Below are 26,976 nucleotides of genomic sequence, written 5' to 3'. Positions count from 1 at the left end.
CAGACTCCATCAGGTTTTCTTCCAGAATGGTCCTGTATTTGGCTCCATCCATCTTCCCATCAATTTTAACCATCTTCCCTGCCCCTGCTGAAGAAAAGCAGGCCCAAACCATGATGCTGCCACCACCATGTTTGACAGTGGGGATGGTGTGTTCAGGGTGATGAGCTGTGTTGCTTTTACGCCAAACATAACGTTTTGCATTGTTGCCAAAAAGTTTGATTTTGGTTTCATCTGACCAGAGCACCTTCTTCCACATGTTTGGTGTGTCTCCCAGGTGGCTAGTGGCAAACTTTAAACGACACTTTTTATGGATATCTTTAAGAAATGGCTTTCTTCTTGCCACTCTTCCATAAAGGCCAGATTTGTGCAGTATACGACTGATTGTTGTCCTATGGACAGAGTCTCCCACCTCAGCTGTAGATCTCTGCAGTTCATCCAGAGTGATCATGGCCTCTTGGCTGCATCTCTGATCAGTCTTCTCCTTGTATGAGCTGAAAGTTTAGAGGGACGGCCGGGTCTTCGTAGATTTGCAGTGGTCTGATACTCCTTCCATTAAAATATTATCGCTTGGACAGTGCTCCTTGGGATGTTTAAAGCTTTGGAAATCTTTTTGTATCCAAATCCGGCTTTAAACTTCTCCACAACAGTATCTCGGACCTGCCTGGTGTGTTCCTTGTTCTTCATGATGCTCTCTGCGCTTTAAACGGACCTCTGAGACTATCACAGAGCAGGTGCATTTATACGGAGACTTGATTACACACAGGTGGATTCTATTTATCATCATTAGTCATTTAGGTCAACATTGGATCATTCAGAGATCCTCACTGAACTTCTGGAGAGAGTTTGCTGCACTGAAAGTAAAGGGGCTGAATAATTTTGTACGCCCAATTTTTCAGTTTTTTATTTGTTAAAGTTTGAAATATACAATAAATTTCGTTCCACTTCATAATTGTGTCCCACTTGTTGTTGATTCTTCACAAAAAATTACAGTTTTATATCTTTATGTTTGAAGCCTGAAATGTGGCAAAAGGTCGAAAAGTTCAAGGGGGCCGAATACTTTCGCAAGGCACTGTACTTGTGAAAATTGCACAAAAGCGATTGAAAAAAACAAACTTGTTAAAAGAAGAAAATGTTTTGAGATCATAGTTTTGTGCTCATGGTATTCCACAGTAAATATATATTTTGGATCAATAGTGAAAAAGTTTTGAATATGAGACTTGCTGCATTACAAGTGTTACCAGTTTGGAGTTTTGTACTAAGAGTTTTGAAAATTCATAACATACGTGTGAAAATAGCACCAAAGCGATTGAAAAATACTGTAAAAGATAGCAATAAATTCTCAGATATTACATTGATAGATTAAGGTACATGTGTAATTTATAATATTCTTAATAATAAAAAATTAACACAGGTTGGATTGCTGTATTTTTCGTGGGATGATTTTAAAGTGAAGCAGAGTTAGACTAAATATTGAAATGCAAAACATCGTGAATGTACAAATACATATTCATTAACTATGCAAACTATTGCAGTACTATTAACTGTTTTTAGATAATATTTGATGAGAAACGTATACTTGGGAAGGCTATTTGATGTGGTTTTAGTGTGTGGGCAAAAGAAGAGAGACAGAAACCATTAGCCTGACATTCGAAATGACAATCGCCAGAGGCTTGCTCTTGAATGCATTTGCTAGTGTCCATTCCTAGTTATAAACAAACATGTGCATGCAGACAAAAAAGTCACAACCATTGTTTTTTTTTAATAGAAAGATTGTTGTTTCGTTCAACCAAGGACGCCAGACATTTTGGGATATATTACAAAGAGAAAAACAGAACAAAACAAATGGAATTATATGGTTTAGACGGTGTGGATTTAGTGGTCTCATATACAATACAATTTATTTTTGTAGCCAAAAGTGCAAATTCTCCAGAACCACCTATCCCCTGCATAGCCCTGCATAGCTTCCAAAATACACTGACAATGTTAATGAAAATTACTTTTCTGAAGAGGACAGGATTTTTAGCATCCAAGCCTGACAGACAGGGAATACTCTGCTGCCCCCAATGCCCCAGCGTTTTAAACTAGAATGGATGGTTAGTGATTTTTACAGTTAGAAATCAATCTACAATGGATAGTCACTTTCTTCTCCCTCAAACTTCTGCATACTACTCTATTTTGCTAAAACAAATTTTGATTTGACTGAAAAATCTATGTGAAGGCCAAAACCTTAACTCCAAACAAAAACTGCACAATAATTTGGTCGTTCCTATTTTCATGTCTCAGAATGATTTGAGGATACCAGATCCAGCAATTTACTCTAGCTACACAAGGGGCACTATTGTACAGCAATGAGACACCACATACATTAATGAACCAGTATGTGTAAGTGACGTGAGAGATAAAAATAAATCAGCTTTAAACCTACAAAGTACTGCATGTTTGACATTAAGTAGAACAACCCAGTTAGCCTTCTCAGAAAGCTTCTCAACTGTTATGGAAGTTTCTGTGCAGCGCAACTCTCCCAATGAGATTATATGACTTGTTTTCCAAAGAGATTGTATGTGGAGATGAAGGAGACCTTGCCTTAAAACCCTTTCACTCCGAGTGTATCCCCACTGAGCTGCATCTATTAGCTGAGACTGTGTGTGTGCCAGAGGTGTATATATGGCCTAGTGGGGCGGTAGCTCGAATGGACTTCAACCCAAATATCAAATATTCAAGTTCTCATTTTCATGTAGCTTTGCATTTAAATAATAATCCATAATGAAATAAAAATATCAACAAGAATAAACAATAATAACAATAGTAATAACCCCCAAAAAACAGCAAACAATATTCTGGATGGCCTTTCGCAAAGTGCTTTGTTACAATCGCAGAAGCTGAGACATTCAGGCAGTTGGACGGCCAAGCCTGGAGAGGCCAAGCTCACTGCCTGCCTGTCTGTCTGTCTGTCAGACTGGGGGTGGTAGGAGGTGGAATGGACAGATTGAAACACTCGGCTGTAAAACGCTGACTGTTCCTCTCCCTCTATCCCCTCCGTCTCCCCACGCCAAGACTCAGAAGCGGGAATTACAGTATGAAGTTATGGAATGTATCCTCTATTGGTTGGTGGCTTTAAACCACAAGTGAGTCTCTCTTTCTCTCCCTCTCTCCCTCCCTCCCTCTCTCAGCTTCTCCTGCTGAGGGCCTGTGATCTCTAATCAAAGGCCTGTCTTTAGAGATATGGAAACCAGGGTCTGGAGAGAGAACCCACCCTTCTCCCCTCCCTCTGTGCTTCATACCCAGATACTTTTATACATGTTTTAACCTGATTAACACAGACTTCTGAGCACTCTCCCTCCCACAGACAAGCCATTGAATGAACATTAGGTAAAGCAATAGGGGTCACAGTCACATGGCAATGGGGAACCAACTGTTTCCGCGCTCTGCGTTCTGGGAACCATTTCGTTAAACATTGGTACAATTTGGCAATTGTACAAATGGATGTTACTGGGGTCAAACCACAAACTGAACAGAAACAGAAATTGAAACGCAATGCATTGCAGTGTTGCTTTCCACCTGAGAAGCACTAACAGAAAAGTAGATAATCAACATTCCCCTGTAATTTCCCCATCACCAGTTCTGTGACTCCCCTACACCGTCCACCATTTTGCTACATCATATAATTCCCAGTGAAACACAACAAGATGGGGCAACCTGAACCATTGCACAGCACAACTTCCCTGATCTGGTCTCTCCCACTTTTTACAAACCATTGTACCCCACTGAAGTAGATAGCGACTCCTACAGTAAACTGGCCGACCAACCAGCCAATAGCCTCTGATAGGCCCCAGGGATGGCTGTGCCAGTGCCAGAGCCACGCTGTGCATTGTGCCATACTACATATGTCATCCTCAGCTTGCTGTGCTTTACCAGCCTGGACATTCAGGTGTGCAGCACCACTAACAAAACATATCCTCCACCACCATTACCCACTCCTGTTCTATGATTATTAGTTATAATTGTTATCAAATGTTTTGCGTAGTTTTTAATGCTTTCAGACATGTTCTTTTCTTTTTCTTAATAAATTAGGAACAAAACATAAGGACGATTTGGATAAACACAAACAATAAGTATTTTCTTGAAGGAGTTGTGAGACACCTTCTCAGTGTAGCGTGTGTCAGAGTAACAGGGGTCAGGGGCTGAGCCTGGGAGGTCTCACCAGGGGTGGGACCATGGGAACATAGGGCAACGAAGTAGCAGAGAACTACACCACAACATCAACCAGTAGAACAATTAGTTCATAGGTCCACCTTTTCTTACATTTATAAGTAAGTCATAGTAGTTTGGTCAAACAATACAGTGGGAGTTTGATTGAGAGTGGCTCACCAGAGATTTTCAGCCACACTCCTCAACATCCACATGTTTTAACTAACCATTAGGAAGTTAGATTAAGGTGTTCTACAATTAGAACGAGGGAGGGGTTCTTCCATTCCTTCCGTTTTAAGTCACGTTCTCACCCATGTCCCCCTGGTGAGACAGACAGACAGAGCCCCAGCCCCAGACTGCTACTGGACCCATTAAACAAAGCTTAGTCCTCAGACAAGGCCACAGAGTCCCAGAGAACACTCACTCTACCTAAAGGACACCTGAATTTATCTAGACACTGCTGCGGAACACACTGCTCAGAGGGTTGTCATACTACCTTCCAGAGGCAGCTATAGAAGTTATATATAGGGTCTGAATGTTTACAACATTTCAAACATGGAGGGAGAGTTTCAGATTTGCTGTAGTTACATGACTTTAGTGAACTATTCTACAACTTTCAAAGCACCTTCAGGCTTTGCTGTATACATTCAACATGATAAGACAGCTTAAATGTGCAATGACTTATCAAAGTGTTTTTCTGCTTTGGTTTGGTTAATTAATGTTGGTATACTTCTCAGAAGAACCTTTACATGATCAAGTCTGCTGGTTAGGGGAATGGATGGACTCTCTGTGTTGGACCGTTGAGTGTGTAACACCCTGTGCTCATGGAAACTCAAGGGCCTTGCTGAGGTCTCATGCCCTCCTACCCTTAGCAGGACAAGGACATGACTTTAGTGCAAACTCTTGTTGTCTCAGCTATAGCACTATTTCCAGTGCTATCAGGCTTTATATCCCCAACCCCACCCAAAACACCCCTCTGCCCGACCTCATAAAATACCCCACCCTCCCTAAACCACATCCCATACCCTGACCCCCACCCTCCCTAAACCACATCCCATACCCTGACCCCCACCCACACAAAAACAGAGTAATGCTGTAGCGGAACCTTTTAAGACATTTTTTTTTTTACATAAAGACATAAAGGACAAGCTATTCCATCTACACCATTGTAAAGTCCACAGAAATAAAGGGAGAAATGTGAACTCAAGTAAATGTTGTGTATGATTCCACACAATTTGCTGCATACATATCGAGGGGGTGGGCTTTGTTGGTGTTGGTGTGTGGCTTGGTCAGAGTCTCATTCTAGATATAATGTCTGGGATTACTTTCATACCTTCATATTATACACCAGACATGAAGAGCAACTAGGGCATATCTCTATAAGAGTGTCCTATGTGCAATCTGGGTCAATTTTGGCTTAGCCAAAAAATAAAGAAATAAAATAGGAATACAACTTGAAATCACAATACTAAGGCCCAAGAATGTCACCCGTTTTAATGGTTACATATGCTTGGGAGGGGTGACTTAGAAGCCTAACACCTCACCGAACTATGGCTTTCATCAGACCTATGCATATACATGACCCTACACCGAGCTCCTGGCATTCAGGCTATACATATTAACCACCCCTTATCTACTACCTCCTAGTATTTGACTTGATCATTGTAGATGTCCACACTGACAGACTATTGAATACATTCATCTAAAAGGAGTCAAACTGTTCAATAACAAATCCCAGGGAAATAAAGATTGCAACAGAATACAAAGCGCTGAAAAGCTATGGAAGAGATGGTTTAGAGTGTGTGGATGTTTCAAGTATTCTCACACACACACACACACACACACACACACACACACACACACACACACACACACACACACACACACACACACACACACACACACACACACACACACACACACCCCCCTTAGTTAGCCACTACTTGGAAAATAGTATGTGTATGATGGAACTGCCGTGTCTGACTGTGTTTTCTTCCCTGTGATAATATGTGGAGCTATGAGAGGGGAGCTGGTGAACAGATGGGTGGAGATAGTTTGTTTATCCAGGCTTGCCCTGAGACCCTCCAGCCATGCACACACACTCACACACACTCCAGCCCCACCCCCTCCACTCCTCCCCTGCTCTGCATTAAGACATGAATATAGACTATATATATATATTTTTTTTTACCAAAACTTAATTTCAAGTGCAATCAGTTACATGGGGTTATTTTGTATTTTTAAAAGTTTGTATGGTCACAAAACCCAACATGTTCATTTCTGAACGTGCCTGACTTCTCTTAAGAGATCCAAAACGCACATACATTTTTCTTTTTTGGCAGCTTGTCGTCAAAAACTGAACAAAACCAGAAAACAAGCTTAACGGCAGCACTTGCGATGGGGATATTAAGCTCATTCGCCTTACTTTGTTTCAAAGTACCCGTTTCTTTGACAAAAGTGCCCTTCTCAGTAACAAAGTGCATTCATAACCTGCTTCTTTCCCATTAAGGTGCAAAGGACTGATACTCAGGACACCGCATTGCAGCAATGGCAGGGGAATTCGATCTAAGTCACTGGCACGGCACCCTCTCCTCTGTGTGGTTAAGAGTGTACTGACCAAGACAAACATGTCCAGATGTATGTGAGCCAGTGGCCCATACTGAACACACGTCATAAGTCTGTAGAGCAGCACCTAGTGGCTGACCTCGTGTTTTTCGCCCACTTTAGTGTCTGCTTGGCTTTTAGTGCGCCAGCAGTTTGGGGAGCGTGTTTGAACGTGCCCACAACTGGAGGAGCTGCTGACACTCCCAGCCCGTCTGTGAGTGAGTCACACTGCGCTGATGTGGCCAGAGAAAAGACCCTGGCTGCCACACACACAAACACCCAGCAGCAGTCCAGTCAGCCACTGAGTAGACCTTCTCTACCCAGGGCTCTATAATACCCTGCACTCCACAGGCTGGTTTTGGGGCATTGGAGGACTAAAGTGGGAGAGAGAAGGCCTGATTTGAACCCGTTCTGCCTGGAAACATGGCTGTGCCGAGGAGATTATATTTTGGAATGCAACAGACATTGTGAAATCCCCCTCCCCTCGCCACCCATCCCCCAACACCCAGCTGCGCACTTATTTGGCCTCCCAACTTGGACAGGTATTTATTGCTCTCTTCATCACACAGGTTGCCTCGTGGCTTCGTGGTCCCCAGGACAAAAAAGATTGGAATACGCACAATTACACACCTCCTTTTCCTGACGACCTCCTTTAAATATACATCTCTCTGTTGGATATCTTTAGTAAAGCTGTGCAAACGTATAAAAAAGGTGCTCGTCTCTCCTCTACTCATCTCTGTCTATCCCTGGTTTTCGTCTTTTTCAACCTGCTGTTGGTTAGACACTGCCCTCTCTCCTTCTCACGCCAGGGAAGATTCTGTCAGAACTGCACAAAGTTAAGCACATAGCTAGTAACTCTTCTTCCTTCGGGCAGTAACTCTATACATCTCAATCAAGTGTTAAGTTTAGGACCAATGGGTTTCTCAATTCAATATACTCTAACATTCATACAGTTTCTTTTCTCTTTTACCCACAAGCTTCACTCTGTGAGAAATCTGACATCAAGCCGAAGGAAACCCCGATTGGTAGGCTAATATATCTCAGCATTAAAAAGGACCAATATAATCACCGACTAATGTATCTACATGTATACAAATGTAAAGTGTCAAGTACCCAAAGCAGTCAACTCAAACAAGAAACAAATAACGGAAAAAAATTAAGACAAATCAAAAAGAAAATAGAAAGGCTGAAATTTCAGGGTTGTGATTGGTAGTCAACGACGTGGTCGCCTGGCAACATGACCATGGTAGTGCTTTAGAAACACACCCCCTCCTCTCGTGGTCCTTACCCCTGCAATGGAAGAGCCCCCCCAAACGTGGATTCAACTCGACATTTAACATTTTAAAAAGATGAACCATAGATTAAAAAATATATTTTAAAGAGTAAGTAACACTTAAATCAAATCCTTGTCTGATTCTTTCTGGAGCATTTGAAAAAAATGATTATTTCTGCATCAGAGGTGTGGTTGAGTTAATCTTGCATATATTGTCATATTCTGACAATACTACTACTATAGTAACTGTACATTTTAGAAATGCAAAAGAATAGAAAAAGATTGGTTGCTTTCCATCTGAATATGAGAGATCACACTCCGTTCACCAATGCAGCAGCCAATAGATGTGGGACACCTCAAAGTTTGAAGGCTATGAAGTCCAAACCAATAGAATCTATTTTAACTGCATAGTTGCTCAGGTTTTTCTGTTGTTTGGTTATACATAAGCTTAAGCACTTTTGCCAAATGTACAGAAACCCAGATGAGACAGAAATGACCCAGAAAGGAGACGTCATGGAGGTGTGATTTGAAGCATTCTTTGCTCTTTAACAGACCACTGACTGGTGTTTGTGTGTTTACTCTGTTTCCTAAAGCAAAGGGATAAAATAAACTGAAAATATTAGATTGGTGACACCCTGATTTGGTATATAGAGGAATAGTTAGTTGTTGTGTTTATTTTGTTTGCCCTTGTTCATAGCGTGTTCTTTTCTCCCTTGGTTTCGGTGGCGGCCCCTCAGGGTCCCAGTATGAATATGGCGTCCAGCGTCCCTCCCTGTCTCAGTCCCCCGGCTCCCCTGCCATCTCCTGGGGCTGAGGACTGTGTGCATGGGCCCTGGAGGCCCCCTCCACCGCCGCAGCTGAAGCCGCCTCCATGCGCCGTCTCCCCTTGCCACTCCGAGGGCCGGGGCCCGCCAGCCCCACAGGGACCTCCAGGAGCCCGGGGTCCCGCACACGAGGCTTGCGGCCGCGGCGGGAGGGGATGCCGTTGCAGCCGTCCTTCTTGAGGTGGCGGTGCAGGTGGTCTGAACGCACAAAAGTCTTAAAGCAGCTGGAGCACTGGTAGGGCCGCAGGCCTGTGTGCACGCGCATGTGGTTCTTCAGGTCGTAGTTGTGGGCGAACGCAGCACCGCACTGCGTGCACAAGTAAGGCTTCTCTCCCGTATGCTTACGCATGTGAACCTTGAGCTTGTCCTGCCTGCGGAGGAAGAACACAGAGGCTCAGTACAGAAAAACAACAGAATTGATTAGTACAGTAGGAACTCTGATAGCAACAAGGGTAGTTAAAATAAGAAGCAAACTACAACCATTAACCAAACAATAGGCTAAGAATCACAATCTTGAAAAATGACAATTTAAAACATGTCTGTGTTGACATTGAAACAAAATAGAAAATGTTCCACTGCTTTGCAACATAGGCTACAGTACATATTGTTATGTTGTGTGATCTTAAAGTAGGGTGTTTGTCCAGGGTGAACGTGCTTATGGAGGCTGTTTGTCTCCCTGTGTCTATCGCCTTCACTATAACACCTAATGGACCTCTTCCAGGTTGTTTACTCTGCCACGGTAGCAAGGTCATCTGAGGACAGGCCATGAATAAATACATAAGTTTGGAAAAGAATAGTAGTGGTCACACGGTCTTAAGTGTGGATATTTTGGAAGAAAGGCCTCGTAAAGTTCCAGCCATTCTGGAATTGAGGATTCTTTGGTTGTAGAACTATTTTTTCCTTTCTTTTTTTCCTTCCTTTCACTTACATTTATCTACACCATTACATCTTTATCTACACCATTTCTTAAAGTACATGTAGAGACCTGGCCCGGAGCTCAACGTTCACAGAAAGTGTGGCTAGGTTCAGGGGAAATCTATTTCTGGTGCACCTACCTTCAAAGAATATCACATATAACACTGGAAAGTGGAAATAAACTCAATTAAACAAAAATGCTTGTGAACGAAACTGTATATTTTTTTTATTGAACCTTTATTTTAGATTAAGGGTTGCGAATTAAGGGTCACTTTTTTGGACAAACCCAGAATCTTCAGAGACTAATCAATGGGTCAATAGCTCCTCTTAAAACATCAGCAGCAAGTTTTCAGTGTAATAAAACTAGAAGACAAAACATACACTTTAGGATTACAGTCTGTAGAGGTGCTATCTTGTAAAAGTAGGATAGCTAGCTGAACACCTTACTAGTTCAGGCCCCTCTACCTTATTAACTGAGGCTTCCCCCACAGGAGACTGAAAAGATTTGGCATGGGTCCCCAGATCCTCAAAAAGTTTGACAGCTGTACCATCGAGAGCATCCTGACTGGTTGCATCACCGCCTGGTATGGCAACTGCTCAGCATCCGACCGTAAGGCGCTACAGAGGGTAGTGCGAACGGCCCAGTACATCACTGGGGCCAAGCTTCCTGACATCCAGGACCTATATATTAGGCGGTGTCAGAGGAAGGCCCAAAAAATTGTCAAAGACTCCAGTCACCCAAGTCATAGACTGTTCTCTTTGCTACCGCAGGGCAAGTGGTACCAGAGTGCCAAGTCTAGATCCAAAAGGCTCCTTAACAGCTTTTACCCCCAAGCCATAAGACTACTGAACAATTAATCAAATGGCCACACAGACTATTTACATTGACCCCCCCTTTGTTTTCACACTGTTGCTACTCACTGTTTATTATCTATGCATAGTCCCTTTACCCCTACCTACATGTACAAATGACCTCGACTAACCTATACCCCACACACTGACGCGATACCGGTTACCCTGTATACGTATAGCCATGTTATTGTTATTTTGTGTTACTTTTTGTTTTATTTTTTACTTTAGTTTCTAAACTCTATTTCTTGAACAACATTGTAAGCATTTCACAGTAAAGTCTAAACCGGTTGTATTCAGCGCATGTGACAATTAAACATTTGATTTTAATCAGTCCTTCAGCTTCCCTCACCTACCCACCCACCCAGTCATAATATCTGTCTCTCTGCCATCCAGCCCTTTAGCACCCAGAGTGCACCTAAACAAACCTCCGGAGTTAAGAAAACTACTTAGCACCCACACAAGCCACATAGGGGCACTACTGCTACCATGGTTACACACATACAGTGACACAGGGTGAAATATTTAAAGGACAGGAGTGGTTTATTATAGTGCGAAAGCAGCACACTCGTAACCCTGATCAAATAGGATTAAGATTACAACACCCGCTTCCCACTTCACTGCCGATAGGCTGCATTTAGAAGCAAGCACATTTAGATCAGGCTCGCCCGCCTGCGCAAAGGGTATATATATATATATATATATATAAATAAAATAAAGGATATTTCATGTGGAAACCCTCATATTAAATGCTAATGGAATTCACTAAGGTGATGGTTTATATTCAGAATAATGTATTACAGCTTTGTCATTCTTCTGTATTTATTTTTTAAATATATTTTACATGTGATAAGGCCACACAAGAGGGCCAGAGATAATCTGAAGTACCCCAAAAGCCCACTGACGTCATCTGATAAAATTCAATATATTTTTTGAAAGTTACCAACATTCTGGTAGCTTTCTGGTAAACTTCAAACGTTTCCAGTAATATACCCTCCCTTTGCAACCCTAGTCCTGGGTATTTCCAGTGTGCATCTATTTCCAATGCAAGTCCATTGATTCATTCATTAAGGGGATAGATTCAAGGAAGAGGTAGTGCTCTTAAAATACAGGGAGACCAGCGACACAGCGCGCTAGTCTAGCAGTCCACCCTGGCCTGTAACTAGCTGGGCAGCCTGACTGTGAGCAGACAGATTTCATTAGCTGGCTAAGGACTGGGAGAGGGAGAGAGAGGGAGAAGGCTGGTTGGTTGGGAGAGGAGAGAGAGGGCTGGTAGGTTGGGAGGGGAGAGAGAGGGAGAGAGCTGGTAGGTTGGGAGGGGAGAGAGAGGGGCTGGTAGGTTGGGAGGGGAGAGAGAGGGCTGGTAGGTTGGGAGGGGAGAGAGAGGGAGAGGGCTGGTAGGTTGGGAGGGGAGAGAGAGGGAGAGGGCTGGTAGGTTGGGAGGGGAGAGAGAGGGAGAGGGCTGGTAGGTTGCGAGGGGAGAGAGAGGGAGAGGGCTGGTAGGTTGGGAGGGGAGAGAGAGGGAGAGGGCTGGTAGGTTGGGAGGGGAGAGAGAAGGCTGGTAGGTTGGGAGGGGAGAGAGAAGGCTGGTAGGTCGGGAGGGGAGAGAGAAGGCTGGTAGGTCGGGAGGGGAGAGAGGGCTGGTAGGTCGGGAGGGGAGAGAGGGCTGGTAGGTCGGGAGGGGAGAGAGAGGGGCTGGTAGGTCGGGAGGGGAGAGAGAGGGCTGGTAGGTCGGGAGGGGAGAGAGAGGGCTGGTAGGTTGGGAGGGGAGAGAGAGGGCTGGTAGGTTGGGAGGGGAGAGAGAGGGCTGGTAGGTTGGGAGGGGAGAGAGAGGGCTGGTAGGTTGGGAGGAGAGAGAGAGGGAGAGGGCTGGTAGGTTGGGAGGGGAGAGAGAGGGAGAGGGCTGGTAGGTTGGGAGGGGAGAGAGAGGGAGAGGGCTGGTAGGTTGGGAGGGGAGAGAGAGGGCTGGTAGGTTGGGAGGGGAGAGAGAGGGCTGGTAGGTCGGGAGGGGAGAGAGAGGGCTGGTAGGTCGGGAGGGGAGAGAGAGGGAGAGGGCTGGTAGGTCGGGAGGGGAGAGAGAGGGCTGGTAGGTCGGGAGGGGAGAGAGAGGGCTGGTAGGTTGGGAGGGGAGAGAGAGGGCTGGTAGGTTGGGAGGGGAGAGAGAGGGAGAGGGCTGGTAGGTTGGGAGGGGAGAGAGAGGGCTGGTAGGTTGGGAGGGGAGAGAGAGGTCCAGTCGGTTTTGTCGTGGGCAATAATCAACAAAACCGGCGATCACAAGTTCAAATTCCGGCATTGGCACAGATAGGGAACTGCTCTGCTTGTAATCCCCGTCAGTATCAGAACAGAACACTTTACAGCAGCTTCCTCCTAGATAACGTGTCACAACCCTCTTTTATACCACCTGTTAACATTCCAGGACTTTGCCATGAGCCATGTCTTTATAAAACACGTCTTTATGACACCCTGATTCCATCCACTAGATGAAATATCAAACATGTTCATCTCTGAATAACATTTTCCAGAAAGGTCTTGGCAAAATGATTCACATTACCACATAGGTAGAGGACATCTAGAGCGGCAGGCAGCCTAGTGGTTAGAGCATTGGACTAGTAACCGAAAGGTTGCAAGATCGAATCCCCGAGCTGACAAGGTAAAAATCTGTCGTTCTGCCCCTGAACAAGGAGGTTAACCCACTGTTCCTAGGCTGTCATTGAAAATAAGAATTTGTTCTTAACTGACTTGCCTAGTTAAATAAAATTAAAATATATTTGTTTACTATGTTTCTCACTTTAATTTCAGGATAGTACATTAATTAGTACATTAGTAAATCAATTAATTGACAGAGAGCTAACATAGCTAATGCTAAGTAAGAGTGTCCTTGGCTGTGGGACAACAGTGGTCTTGTTTTTGCTCCATCACGCCTCCTCACCATGAGTAGATGTGACATGGGGTGGTCAGTGCATTAATTGGGGATTACCTGGTGAAGCGCACTTTGCAGATGGCGCACTCATAGGGCTTCTCTCCCGTGTGCGTGCGGATGTGGCGGGGTAGCTTGCCTGCTCCCTGGATGACCTTGGAGCAGATGGGGCACTTCTGGAAGGCCTTGGAGCGCATCTTCCTCTCCCCTCCGCCCCCTCTCTCTTCTCCTCCCTTTCCTCCCCTCTCTCCTCCCCCCCTCTCTCTCTCTCGGCTAGAACCGCCCCGTGCCGTCCAGAGGGGCAGCAGTCCCTGTGAGACGGCGGCAGCGGCATCCTCGTGCTGCGTGCTATTAAAGTAATTCAAGTAAAACTCCACGTCCGGGTCCTCTCCCTCCCCCCAGCTCCTCCCCGGCCGCGGCCCGCTCCTTCTGCCTCTCGATGGAGTCCATCATCTTCTGCAGGAGGGCGCTGGCCGAGCCCCTCTCTCCATCCCGCCCCCCCTCTTCCTCCCCCTCTTCCTCCGTCTCCAGTTTGGGCTTCGTTGGGAGGTAAAAGTGGCCGTTCTGGGCTGGGGCATAGAAAGAGGCCCCTGGCTCCCCTCCGTTACCCCTGGCCCAGGCCAGCATGTCCCCACCACTTTCAGAGTGCTCCACCTCCCCTTCGTCCTCCTCATCCTCTTCCTCTTCATCTTCAGGGTCCTGTGTGGGGGCCTGGGTCAGGGCGAGGTCCAGGGGAGAGTAGTACTCTCGGGGCCCCCGGGGGCTCCGTTGCTTTGGGCCCCATTGCCATGATTAAAGTGCAGGTGTGTGGGCATGTCCCTGAGCTCTGGTGTGCTGCAGCTGCTGCTCCAGTGGGCCCCTCTCTGGAAGTACTGTAGATACTCCTGGGCCCGCAGTCGATTCCCCTGCTCCACCTCTCCTCCTCCACCTTTCCCCTCCTCCTCCTCCTCATCATCATCCTCCTCTTCTTCTCCTCGCTCACTGCCCGCCTACGAAAAAATAAACAGGATTCCATTACTCTCATACAATGTCTCATAGAATGTGAGTGGACACATGCATATCATATTCACACAACAGAAACATACACGACTATGAACGTGGCCATGCTACTGCTATTCTACACGCTCCCCGCCATGTGAATGTTGTAGCTTAACTGCGATAGGTTTTGTCTGTAGAATGCAGCTTGTGAAAGAGCACCCTGTCCTGAGACTCAGAGACTGGTGTTGGCTTAGCATGGGTAAATGTTTCGAGGTCAGTGTTATTGTGACCCCAGGGTGTGGATGTGTGTTTGGCAGTGTGTGAGAGAGACACTAATAAAGAGCATGATGTGATGGCCAGACAACCACTGATGACTGAGTGCTAGTTTGTTAGCGTGACGCGATGAGGTTGTGTGGTACGTGGTCTGTGGTGGCACATTTGGATGGAGCTCCAGAATGGCACTTGCAACACAATAGTTTTAACAACTCAAAACAAGAGTGGTTTGACTGGTTTCCACAGAGGCCATACTGAATACATGTATTTTTACTTTCAGAAACTTTGGATAAAAACGTTTGTCAAGTGACCATATTTTGATGCGAGGCCTGTGATGTAATGGTAAGACAGAGACTGTTGACGGAGTATTGGTAAGTTAGCGTTGTCATGATGACCAGCCTACCGGCGGGGAGAGCACTTTGGTGTCCAGCAGGTGAGTGCAGACTTCCTGGACGGGCGAGATCTCCAGCAGGTGGGCAGCGGCCAGGATGTCTCCCACGGAGCTGTGGCTGACGGTCAGCGTGGCTGTGTAGGCAAAGTCCAGCAGGGCGGCTAGGGCCTCGGCTGCCACAAAGTCGATGGAGTAGACGTGCTGCTGGTCGGCAGTTGGACCAGAGGTGAATAGCTTGTAGAAGTAGGGGCTGCAGGAGGCCAGGACCGAGCGGTGGGCGGGGAACTCCCTCTCCTGGTTGACCAGGAGCACGTCACACAGCAGGCCGCTGACGCGCTGCTTGTTCAGGCTGCCCAGGATGTCTGCGCTGTGCTCGGGGAAGGGGATGCCCACCAGGCCCTCCTCCGCCGCCTCCCCTCTCCCTCCTCCTCCACCCCCAGTGCCCCTGAGCCGCCGCCCGCCCCTCCCGCCGGCTCCCAACGACATCTTCCACCAGCCTGCCGCAGAGCCGCCAATCACAGCCGCCGCCCGCGTGTCCGTCCTGCCGTCTATCCGTCTGCCTGTCTGAGGGAGGAAGAAGAGGGGGAGAAAAGGAGGAGGAGAGAATCAGTTCTCAGTCTTTAAAACACAATACACAGATGCCCAATTCAATTCCTAGCCCAAAGTCCTAGGGATTTGGTAGGTATTACAGTAGCAATATGGTAATAGCACCACGTGCATGGCCATAACTACATACATATGAGGACACCGAGGTCCGGACCACTGTATTTTTTTCTAATTTGAAAAAAAGTCAAATAATAAAAGGATATATTTTGTACACAATAAATGAAATCAATCTAAATATTGCTCAAAGCTCAGAACGCTTATATTCTTCATCGGACTGAGTCCTAATCGCGCCTGCCTGTTTGCGAAAGAATGGAATCATGAACAGTGGTTTGCTTGTTATGTTCGCCTGCGCCCCCGGATTTGCCATTTTAGCAGCACATGGAATTTATAGTTTACCCATTACCCACCTTTTTTTACCACCACATTGCTGCTATTAATACAGAATCGTAAATAATATTCTATTTGTTGACCCCTTTTTCATGATATCCAATTGGTACAGTCTTGTCCAATCGCTGCAACTCCCGTATGGATTCGGGAGAGGCCAAGGTCGAAAGCCATGCGTCCTTTGAAACACGACCCTGCCAAGCCGCACTGCTTCTTGACACACTGTTCGCTTAACCCAGAAGCCAGCCGCACCAATGTGTCAGAGGAAACACTGTGCAACTGAAGTCAGCGTGCATGCACCCGGCCCGCCACAGGGAGTCGCTAGACTGCGATGGGACAAGGACCTCCCGGCCGGCTTAACCCTCCCCTAACAATTGTGCGCCGCCTCATGAGTCTCCCGGGCAATGCCGGCTGGGACACAGTCTGGGATCGAACCCGGGTCTGTAGCGACGCCTCTAGCCTTAGACCACTCCGCCACTTGGGAGGCCCCGTAAATAATATTCTAATAATTGATAATACAATCATCTATGTGCTCCATTGATGTCTGTCTGGGCGAAGCTTGATTAGTAATGGCTCGGAATACAAATGTGAACGCTATGTAATTTGAGAAAATAGATATCTATGTAAAGAGTTGATGATTTTAAGCAATGACTGAACAGTTGCTGATGCTAGGTGTCAGTGTGATTCAGTTCTCATATTTCCCCCCTTTCAGGGGTATAACATTACAATTGTATAGCTAATTTATGGTGGGAGGAGCTATAAGGGGACGGGCTCATTGTGATGGCTGGAATGTAATTATTGGAACGGAGTCTAAAATGTGGTTTCCATGTTTGATACCGTTCCATCTATGCCATTCCAGTCTTTACAATGAGTCCATCCTCCTATAGCTCCTCCCACCATGCCTGCCCTGCTAATAGGCTGTGGATAAGAGCGTCTGCTAAATGACTTAAATGTAAATGTTTCTAGATGGACTGCCGTGAATGAACCTACACTAGCTTGTTTTTGCTGTTCTCTAAACAGCATTTTAACTTTTTTTTCTGCTTATATAGAAATGCAGTAAATGATCTTCAACTTTGGGTCGGCAGGTAGCCTAGTGGTTAGAGTGTTGGGCCAGTAACTGAAAGGTTGTTAGATCGAATCCCCGAGCTGACAAGGTAAAAATCTGTCGTTCTGCCCCTGAACAAGGCAGTTAACCCACTGTTCCTAGGCCGTCATTGAAAGCAAGAATGTGTTCTTAACTGACTTGCCTAGTTAAATAAAGGTAAAATATGTGTTTTTTTATAAAAACTCCCCGACCTCACTAAAACCCTGGTCACGGCCCTGACCATGTGGTAGGCTAGGTGGAATTTCCTCTGTCATTTTCCATCCACCCAGATATATAAGAAGTGCCTGAGGGTAAAGGCTGCTGGTTATTTAGAAATTGTGTAAGAAAGTAATTTAAAATGCTCCGACAGGCTTCAGCACCTGAGAAAATACATGAAAATAATATTGGATTGAAATTTTGCTCACTAATGCCACAATAATGTGGCGTGCCATTAATATCCACTGGGCACACACAGGTTGAATTAGTGGTTCTTCCACGTACTTTCAATTCAATTACGTTGAACTAACTAGGTCCGGGACGATACCAGTATTGCGATACTCGTAAGTGTAATGGCAAGGACTTTTTTAGGAAAAAGTCCCTAATGTTGGAAACAAACATCATTATGGTTGTCATCCAGAGTCAGATGAATTATTTTCCAAGCTATAGCCCACAATATTTTACATACAAAAGGTTTTTAAAAGGACCAAAGAGTGAACTTCTTCGTGTTTTCATTTTTGCCATAGAAAAAACATTACGATACTGGTATCTTCACAGCCCTAGAACCAACGTGGAATAAAAGTTGATACTGTAGATCAATCACTATTAAATCATGTCAGAGTTCCTATTGGCCAGTTTAGCTAAAGAACTGAACATTTTCAAAACTACAGTCCTCTACAACACCAGGCCCCAGAGTTCATTAAAGAGCCTGGAGGTGAGCCATGTTGTAACATCACCACCATACAAACACTACAGATACCATTGATTTCACTGACAAACAGCTACTGGCCGACATACTGGCTTTACAGACCAATCTAATAGAAACTACAGTATAGCTATGGCATACATCCTTTTTGGCCAACATTTCCCATACATAGTCAGTGTTGAAATATCTGTCATCCATGCTGTATCTGTAATGCTGGATGTATTGGCCCACTGCTGAACCTATTACCATGAGAGAGAGTGAAGGGCAGTTTGAGGGAGAGCAGGGAGGATCAGAGTGCATGCTGGGAGGAGGAGCAGGGCTGGGACTGTACAGCAGCCTGTGCGTCGCTCTGTGTCAGTTAGGAAAGGGGGAGGAGGGGGGAGGGGGTTACAGACCCCGTGGAAAAACCTCACTGGAGGAGGAGGACACGCACAAGCTGCGAGGGAACGGTATTAAAAAGGGAGGTTGTCAATCCGGTCTGAGCCGGTTACCCCACCCTTTACTGTGTGCCAAGTTTCAGGAAGGCTGTCCCCTCGCTCACGTGTGTGTGTGTGTGGGGGGGAAGATTAAAATGATCGACTGCAGCTTGCAATGCCCGGGGGAGGGGGGCTCGGCAACGCAAGTCCTTCCTGATTTGTCCATTTACAAACACACTTACAAGCACAGACAAACACACACATTAAATAAAGCCCCCCCACCCTTCTCCATCTGCCAGGGAGACCCAGCAGGGGGTGAGGCAAGTGGGATTATTCTCTATAAGAGCAACGCATTCAAATGACATTCCTTCAGATTAAGGCTCTTGGTATGTACACTAGCCGTGCTCAACCTGGCTGCCTCTCCTCTCCCCTGCTCGGCTCTCTCCCACACCTCCTCACAAAGCAACGCCTCTCTCCACACCTAGAGATCTGGCACCGCAGCAACACTAACCACAGGTCATACTCCGGTAACGCTTTCTGAAAAGTCAACTCTGGGTAGTGCTAGGAACCTAATTGCACTTTCTCTGATGTTAACTCCACTCCTTCAACAAAGAGGAAAAATCCTTAACAAGACCTGTCAATCATGCCACCTCAATGTCTGACATTTAAATACTTTACTATGGTAAACCGGTACATCTGTCTTGTGGTAATCTTAAAACAAACAAGCTTTCAAATGGAAATAATACTGTCCCACTTGGTTCCATGTGGAGTAGTTTGTGTCTTTTATTCATGACACAATGTCCTTTCATTTCGGCTCAAGCCAAGTTAGAGCACTTTCTTCCTCCTTTAACCCCCTACTATTTTATATGCACCTGACCACACAGCCACTACAACCTCTCCCATTGTCTTTCTGATAAAACTGCCCTGTCTGACGTGGGAACATTTGATTATCCTCCACCTCTCATTTGAATATGCTGAGGGAGGGGAGCGAGGACAGAGACTCAGAGAGAGAGCAAGAGCGAGAGCGAGAGAGAGAGAGAGAGAGAGTCGGAGAAGGCAAGCGCAGGGTTAACGGTTATGTCCTTCACAGTGTGGAAATAGATCCTGGGTGAGCCCACAGAGACCTCAGCCAAGTCAACCTGCTCTCACTGATGCTGCTGCTTACTGCACCAAGCTGCTGGGCTGGCCCCTAGTGCAAACCTGCTTACACATTATCCTCAGGACATACACGCCCGCCCCTGGGTCACACGCAGATCTGTGGAGGCTGAGAGGAGTTAAAAACAGTCTCATAGGCTACCTCATACAGACCAGTCACCATTGAGGCATGCAGGTGTCCTGTCTTGTACACAGGAGCTTTGGGGAGAGGAGAAGAGGCCGGGGCCAGGATGAACCCACAGAGAGCCCCACAGAAAGAAAGAGGAGGAAACAACAGTGCAAACAAACCTGATCCTGACACCTACTCTTGGCTTGAAACATTCCTTATCACTTATTCATGGCTGTGGGTGACAGCGGCCACAGCGCCACACCGTGTCCCCAACGTCTCAGCGTCTCAGTTCCCAGGGCCACCACCGACCCAGCGTTGCCTGCCTAGTTCACTAGATCCTACTCTGCACGCACAGGGTGCTGCTTTGCAAGTCAAACCACTACTTACTGCTGCAGATCCCACCACCCCACCCCTCCCCTACCTGCCCCCACTCACTCAAACCCCCCCCCCAGCAAATGTGGAGAACAGCTATCAAGATTCGATTTCGGGGACGATCCCATGCAAGACACTCTGAGCTGAACATCGACTTTGTTTCAGTTCTATTGAACTTTGTCTATTTGGCTTTTAACACCTGACTGTGATAAATGGGCTTCTGTCCTAGATAGAACCCTTGTTATTTAATGACCAATACAGTGACACCTTGTGGTTATACTGGTAGTTATAAAACCTGTAATACACTGGGTGGTGCTTTATACTGGAAATATAATCTCAGGTCAACTGGGACCAGGATCAAAGAAGCTACAGTCTTTGTCTGACACATACCGTTCATTCCTGGAGTAAAATGACTATCAACCTTACCCATGACAAGCTCCGGTGTTCCTTACATCACCAAAATGAAAGTCGCTGAAACTGAGTGTTTTGCTATGATGCTTTTGAAGAGCAGTCAACCCCACACTTCTTTGTTTCCCTGCTGAAGGGAGCAAAACAGAGACCAGAAAACAAGCATCCTTAGCAGAACAAGCAGTGCGAGTGTGTGGGGGATCAGTGGTATATCTGTGAATAATTTAACTCCAACCACACTGGAACAGTTACAGTAGACTAGAGTAAAACTCATAGAAGCATAGGCTGGGTGATATAGACAGCAGAGTGCAAACAGGTTGTCTTTCCCTGGCTGACTGTCACAGGCTAAGACCAGCCCCCTGTTGATTGAGCCCAGAGAAAGGGAATCACTGGACCGGGGTCACCAGGGTTCAAGGTCACGTCACAGAGGATATTACAGGATAATCAGAAATACTATGGGGAGGAGGGGGGCAGGGGCTGGCCAGTTCCAAGAAGAACAGGATTCTGACTGAGGCTGAGCCTGGCCTAGTGTGGCTGTGTGAATCATTACTGCCAGGATTCCCGGGATAACAAACCTGATAGGTCCTGAGCAGGAAGAGGGCGAACCACTGATAAAACTGGAGGTGGGGCTGTGCTGCTCAACTTGAAACACGGCAGACGGCTGCCAAGAATCAGACACAATGCCCCTGACTGAAAGGTAGTGGGCGAGGCCATCTTAAACAAACTCACAACCTTGACAACAGCCCAAGGAATACTGTAAATGTAATGTGCTTGGAAAGTGTCTGAGAGACTCGACAAACCTTTTCTTAGCCCCTGTAAGAAACTAACCCTTCACACTGCAGGAGGGCTTAGACACTATTATATAAAGTCCTTATATCCCATTTGTCAATAAAGGTTAAGTGCAAGAGGAAGTGGGAGATTTTTATGATTTCATATCAAAGGTCTAAGTTCTTTAAGGGTACCATTACCCCAGAGATCAAGAGATAGCTGGAGAGCCACTGTTGAGAATCAATAACTGACTACTGTATGGGTTTACAGTACCATCCCCCTTCTCCTAGCAAAGTAAAGTAAACCAAAGTGAAGGCTCGACTTGGCTTTCCATGCCTCCCTCCTCCAGCCTGAACTAGCTGGTCCAGAAACAGACTTGCACATCTGGCAGCACCGTTTCAAACAGAGACAAAACCTCTTTTACTGCTGGAACTATACTTCCCTAACGCTGCCATGCTGTCAGTCAGGAAGTAGTGGATCCAAACTCACAGTAGCACTAAAATCAGCTGCACCCCTAGTAGGCAGTTAGCTACACCCATAGTAGAGCCAGGCCCCGCAGCAGTAGCCCTTCTCCCCTCCGCCCTGCGCCATTCTGTGCAGGCGGCTGTGCATTGTGTGCAGAGGACTTCCTGTGTGTCTGTGACAGGCGTGTAACAGAACCCGCTCTGTTATCAGATGACCATCCCTCTCTCTCTCTCTCTCTCTCTCTTCTAGACACTGCACTGCGCTGTGCCCCTGCTGGCCAACCACATCGCCCACATCCCCTTCAGCCTGCTGAGAAGGCTAGAACAACGTCTGGAAATGAGGCAGGAACTCACCAGCCATGAGATTGTCATATGGTACCCTCTGATCACAGGAGACTTAAGCGAACACTCCTCTCTCCATACGTAGTACCAAGGTCAACATGGGATTTCTCAGACAATAGATTACTCAGAGAAAAATGTGTGACATCTTGGAGACAACCCACCGCGAATAAAGGAAAGTGTAAAAAGTGAAGTCCCACTCACAACACAACGGGCTACTCTTACCCTGGGCTGCATCTGAGCCTCTAATTTGATCAGGTTGTGTGAGCTGCTTCATAACCCAGCAGGCCCAGGACAGCCCCTATCACTCCCCCCAGACTCCACAACAACAACACAACAAACAGAGCCATGTCTGTGTGTCTGTCTACTTGGGACAGGAACAGTGGGACATTTAGCTGCTGACAAGGGGAGTTCCCCCTTAATAATGGGGCAGCTTATAGTTCAGTGCACCACCCAAAAGCAACATTACCCCAAAATGAGGCCTTCCAAAGACTGTCAGTAAGCATGCATGCAACCTGTCTCCTCCTGTCGCTGTGGACCTGCTAGTTTGGGGCATTATGGTGCACAACATACAAGAATATCAAACTGTATTCAACATGCTCACCGCCAAATTGATGGGTGGTGTCTAGGGCCTACCCACAGCCACTGAAGTCCCCTGCAATTCCCCTGGATGCTATTGTGGGTAACATGGAGCGTCCCGATTTAACCTCTTAGTGGAATTTATTCAGGCTGAAAGTAAGTGCAGCCTTTTGCAATTGGTAGTCAGGGGTAGCAAATGTAACATCAGAACACTTTGACATTTGAGAGATGAATACATCTAAACACCTCTCAGTTGTGGGTGTCTTTATTACAATACAATATGCCCCTTCCTCTCTCTCTTACCCACACACTTCAAAACAAGTCCAACAAGTATGGGTTGCCAGAAATATGCATCTGTGAATTAGAATATGTTATGGTTCCTGCAACGTCTTTTGACAAACCACCAACTGACAGACAGACAGAGAGACATTGTAGGCTAAAATACATTGTGACAGAAATCACACAATGCCAAGAGGGCTACTTGAGGCGAGAGGGATGAAGAGAGTGACAAAAAGGAGGGTGTGGGCAGCCGGGGAGAAGAACAACTGAAGGAGGGTGTGGGCAGCCGGGGAGAAGAACAACTGAAGGAGGAACAACTGAAGGAGGGTGTGGGCAGCCGGGAGAAGAACAACTGAAGGAGGGTGAACTAGAGTGTGGGCAGCCGGGGAGAAGAACAACTGAAGGAGGGTGTGGGCAGCCGGGGAGAAGAACAACTGAAGGAGGGTGTGGGCAGCCGGGGAGAAGAACAACTGAAGGAGGGTGTGGGCAGCCGGGGAGAAGAACAACTGAAGGAGGGTGTGGGCAGCCGGGGAGAAGAACAACTGAAAGTTAATAAACGAATACAGGAGTTCCCAAGGGCAGTGGGCAAAGTTTCCAGTGGCGGTTCGTTCTCTACACTTCACTAATGAGGAGAAATTGTCCACAAGAGGTGTCACATTTTCTTCCATCATGTCACAGTTGTGCCTGAGGGTAAGGAGGGAGATATCATCTGTAGCTGACTCACTTATTACATTAATAACACCATTAATAACCATTAACATTACACCATTAACATTACGCACAATCACACTATTTTAGATGATCAAATTAAAAATCCTCATTTTAAATCAACCCAGTAAGTACAGTGTTAAAATGTCACAGTGTGTATTCCCAAATCTTTAAGACAACAGTCTCTCTAAACATGATGTGCTCTACCTGCTCTGAACAGTGCCCTATTTGCCATATTTTTTTTTTATCTGCAAGTGGGTCAGGAGCTCTGAAGCCCCCTCCCTCCCTCCCTCCCTCACACAGAGACAGAGACAGAGAGAGAGAGAGAGAAAGAGAGAGAACCTGGTATTTATTTCCTCAGCTCTCCTCCTTTCTCTTTCCTCGGTGTCAGGGGAGAGAGAGTGCAGTTTGAGCTCTTACCAGCTGGGCAGAAGCACGTGTCCCTTCCCCAGGCCCTGTCCGGCTCTCCTGTCTCCGTGTCTGGGTAGGGCCCTGCCTGCTGCCTCAGTACTGGAGCTTTTGCAGACAGGAAACTTCCGAGTGGCCCTAGTCATACAGGCAAGCCCTTGCCTGATTCCACACAAGCAGACACCTACTCCCACCCTCTATTTTCAGCCCACTGCTCTTGCATATCTTCCTCATCTGTGATTGGCTTGACAGCCGCTCACTCACCACACCTCCTTGCTGGGATAGGCTGGCAGCTGTTCCCTTTTCTGTATGGCCAAGGGCAAGGCACTCTGGGATGTAGAGTCCTTAAATGCTATTTGACCTGCTACACAGCCCTTGCTGTGAACTACGAGTCCCAGCTTTCTGTCCCTCGCCACCCCCACTGCTCCAAGCCTGTTCCAACGTAAGCACTCTGGGCAGAATTATACACTACAGTATGTTGCTAGCAGGATGCCAGGTATTAAAAGTACAGATCAGCCATCAAACAGGGCCGTGCTGCATACTAACAGAAGGCTCTCGGCCAGAACCGTCACAGCCAAACACTGTATTCAGTGAGACTACTCTGTCTACGTTTTAAACACACTTCAAGAGGCCTGACTAAATTAAAGACAAATTTCTATTCTGATCAATTCCAAACCAGGAGGAAAGAAGGACCAACCCAGCAAAAATATATGTAAACACATTGCTCGTAACTTTTCCCTCCAAGCATGATTTCTTAGTGAATGACAAATTCTGAAAAGTTGTCATTTGCTTGTCATCGTACCTTGTTCAACATAATTATTTTTGGTTCCTCCTTCCTCTTGTTCAGACCCCCCCTCCCCGAACACCCCATCCACCTCATCCTCTAAGTGCTTCCACCTGCCTGAAAAGTTAATGCCTCAAACACACCAAATAAAACTGAATCATCCCCCAAAAGGTAAAAGCAGGAATAAGATAAGTATTTTACAAGGAATAAAAACATATCCATAACTACTGCCTGAGACAACCCCCCCCCCTCCCTCCCCTCCCCTTCCCTCTCGCTCTCTCCTCTCTCTCTGTCCCCCTCCCTCATTCCTTTCTCCTCTCCTTCTGTGCCTGCTCCCTCCGGTCGACAGGCCCTGGGCGGACAGCGGGGTGTAAGCGGGGGTGCTTTTAGCTCACCTGCGATGGCCGTGGTGGTGCTTGTTATGGGTCAGCCCTCCTCTCCTCCTCTCTCTCCCTCTCTCTCTCTAACTGCCGTGCTGCTCAAAGCCCCGTATGCGCTAACCAAGCGCCAGCAGATCAACTCAATTCCCTTCCTGGTTTCTGGAGGGCAAAGAGGTCCCTCCCTTTCTCGCTCTCTCTCACCCTCTCTCTCTCTTAAAGAAACAGCATTCCACTAGATGTTTCTCTTGCTCTCCTCTCTGGGGAGAAAAATAAAAGCGATTGGTCTGCGATCAAGAATGGACATTTGTCATATCAATGACATAATTGAAAATGAGCACTTGACTTCATCCTCTTGCTGTCGGTACAGTTGACAACAGAGTCCATATTAATTGGGCATGAACTGATTGTAGTTCTTACCTTAGTCTTTTCTCTTCTACCGAATCGCACCCACCCATCCCATAGCCTGAGGTCATAGTGTCCCACCCCAAAAACGAGCCTTGGTACATTCCAGGACACAGGGGCTGCCAGTAACCCCCTAGACTCTCAATCTCTCCCTCCCCACGTTCTACTAGAATACCTGTACCTTTTACAGGTAAGACTACAGAACATGCCTCACCTCTTGTCATACTAATCCCACTTTTACCAACGCTTCTTAGGTGGCGTGTAAGACACCAGTCAAAATCAAATCGTTCGGCTTTATATCTCTTATAAGGACAATGCATTTTGACTGATTTCTAACATGCCTACGCACTCTTTAAAATGTTCTACACTGCACACCTGGACAGTCAGTCAGAGTGGGATGGAGATCTTCCATACTCTAAACAAGCATCACACGGCGTATGAACACGTTATCACGTATGAAGTGAAATGGCTTACCTTATGTAATGTGATGTAACAGCTAGCCATGACTGGTGTCTCCTCAGTCTGACTGGAATCTGTTGCACCCCACACTGTGTGGCATGGCTTGGCACTGTGAGAAGAACTAGGCTAGGCATGCTCTGACAGCATGGGGGAGGCAGTAACACACCCAGCCTAGAGGACAGTGTCAGCACTACAGCAGGTAGCAGAGGTAGTTCACAATCAGACAAAACACAGAATATATAAAATATATACATCCCTCAAACTCAACTCTGGACCCGGAAGCTGTTCCACTGGATTTGTTCCCCTTTAAAATCAGGGACAGATTTAGACCTGGGACACCAGGTGGGTGCAACTATCAGGTAGAACAGAAAAACATTAGGTTTTTGAATACCCCTGCTATAGGGACAATTAATGTAAACAATTTACACTAGAAACAGCTAGAAATCAATAAATGAATCCATGCTGACAGTACTGCAGTTTAACATCCAATACATTGTACATCTGAACGATTGAACTATACAGTTTTCAAGTCTTAAATAATTAGCGAACCATCAGACTGGTTAATTTTCCCTTCTGGTTGGCAGGTCAGATGATGTCAGCCATTTTTATTACAATACAGTCCAATATAAACGAGCCTCACCCACCACAAACACCCACCAGCGAATCTGCTTTTGTCATTTGTGGCTGAGTCATGGTTGACTTAATTCAGGCCAAAGACGAAACATTAATCAAACACTT

At 46.3% G+C, this 26,976-nt stretch overlaps 1 pseudogene across 1 annotated transcript; it reads right to left on the bottom strand.

Moving 5' to 3' along the window:
- Window positions 1-1,739: 1,739 nt before the first annotated feature.
- LOC106584433 (zinc finger and BTB domain-containing protein 7A-like) lies at window positions 1,740-26,691 on the bottom strand (annotated as a pseudogene). Its single transcript, XR_006761581.1, has 4 exons — window positions 26,254-26,691; window positions 15,336-15,776; window positions 13,631-14,559; window positions 1,740-9,260 (listed from the first exon to the last, which is right to left on the bottom strand). The product of XR_006761581.1 is annotated as a zinc finger and BTB domain-containing protein 7A-like (transcript).
- Window positions 26,692-26,976: the final 285 nt, after the last annotated feature.

Source organism: Salmo salar, chromosome ssa23, assembly GCF_905237065.1.
Source record: "Salmo salar chromosome ssa23, Ssal_v3.1, whole genome shotgun sequence".
In the NCBI taxonomy this organism is placed as follows: domain Eukaryota; kingdom Metazoa; phylum Chordata; class Actinopteri; order Salmoniformes; family Salmonidae; genus Salmo; species Salmo salar.
Note: the sequence above shows the minus strand (reverse complement) of the source record. Positions and strands in the feature narration are given on the sequence as shown.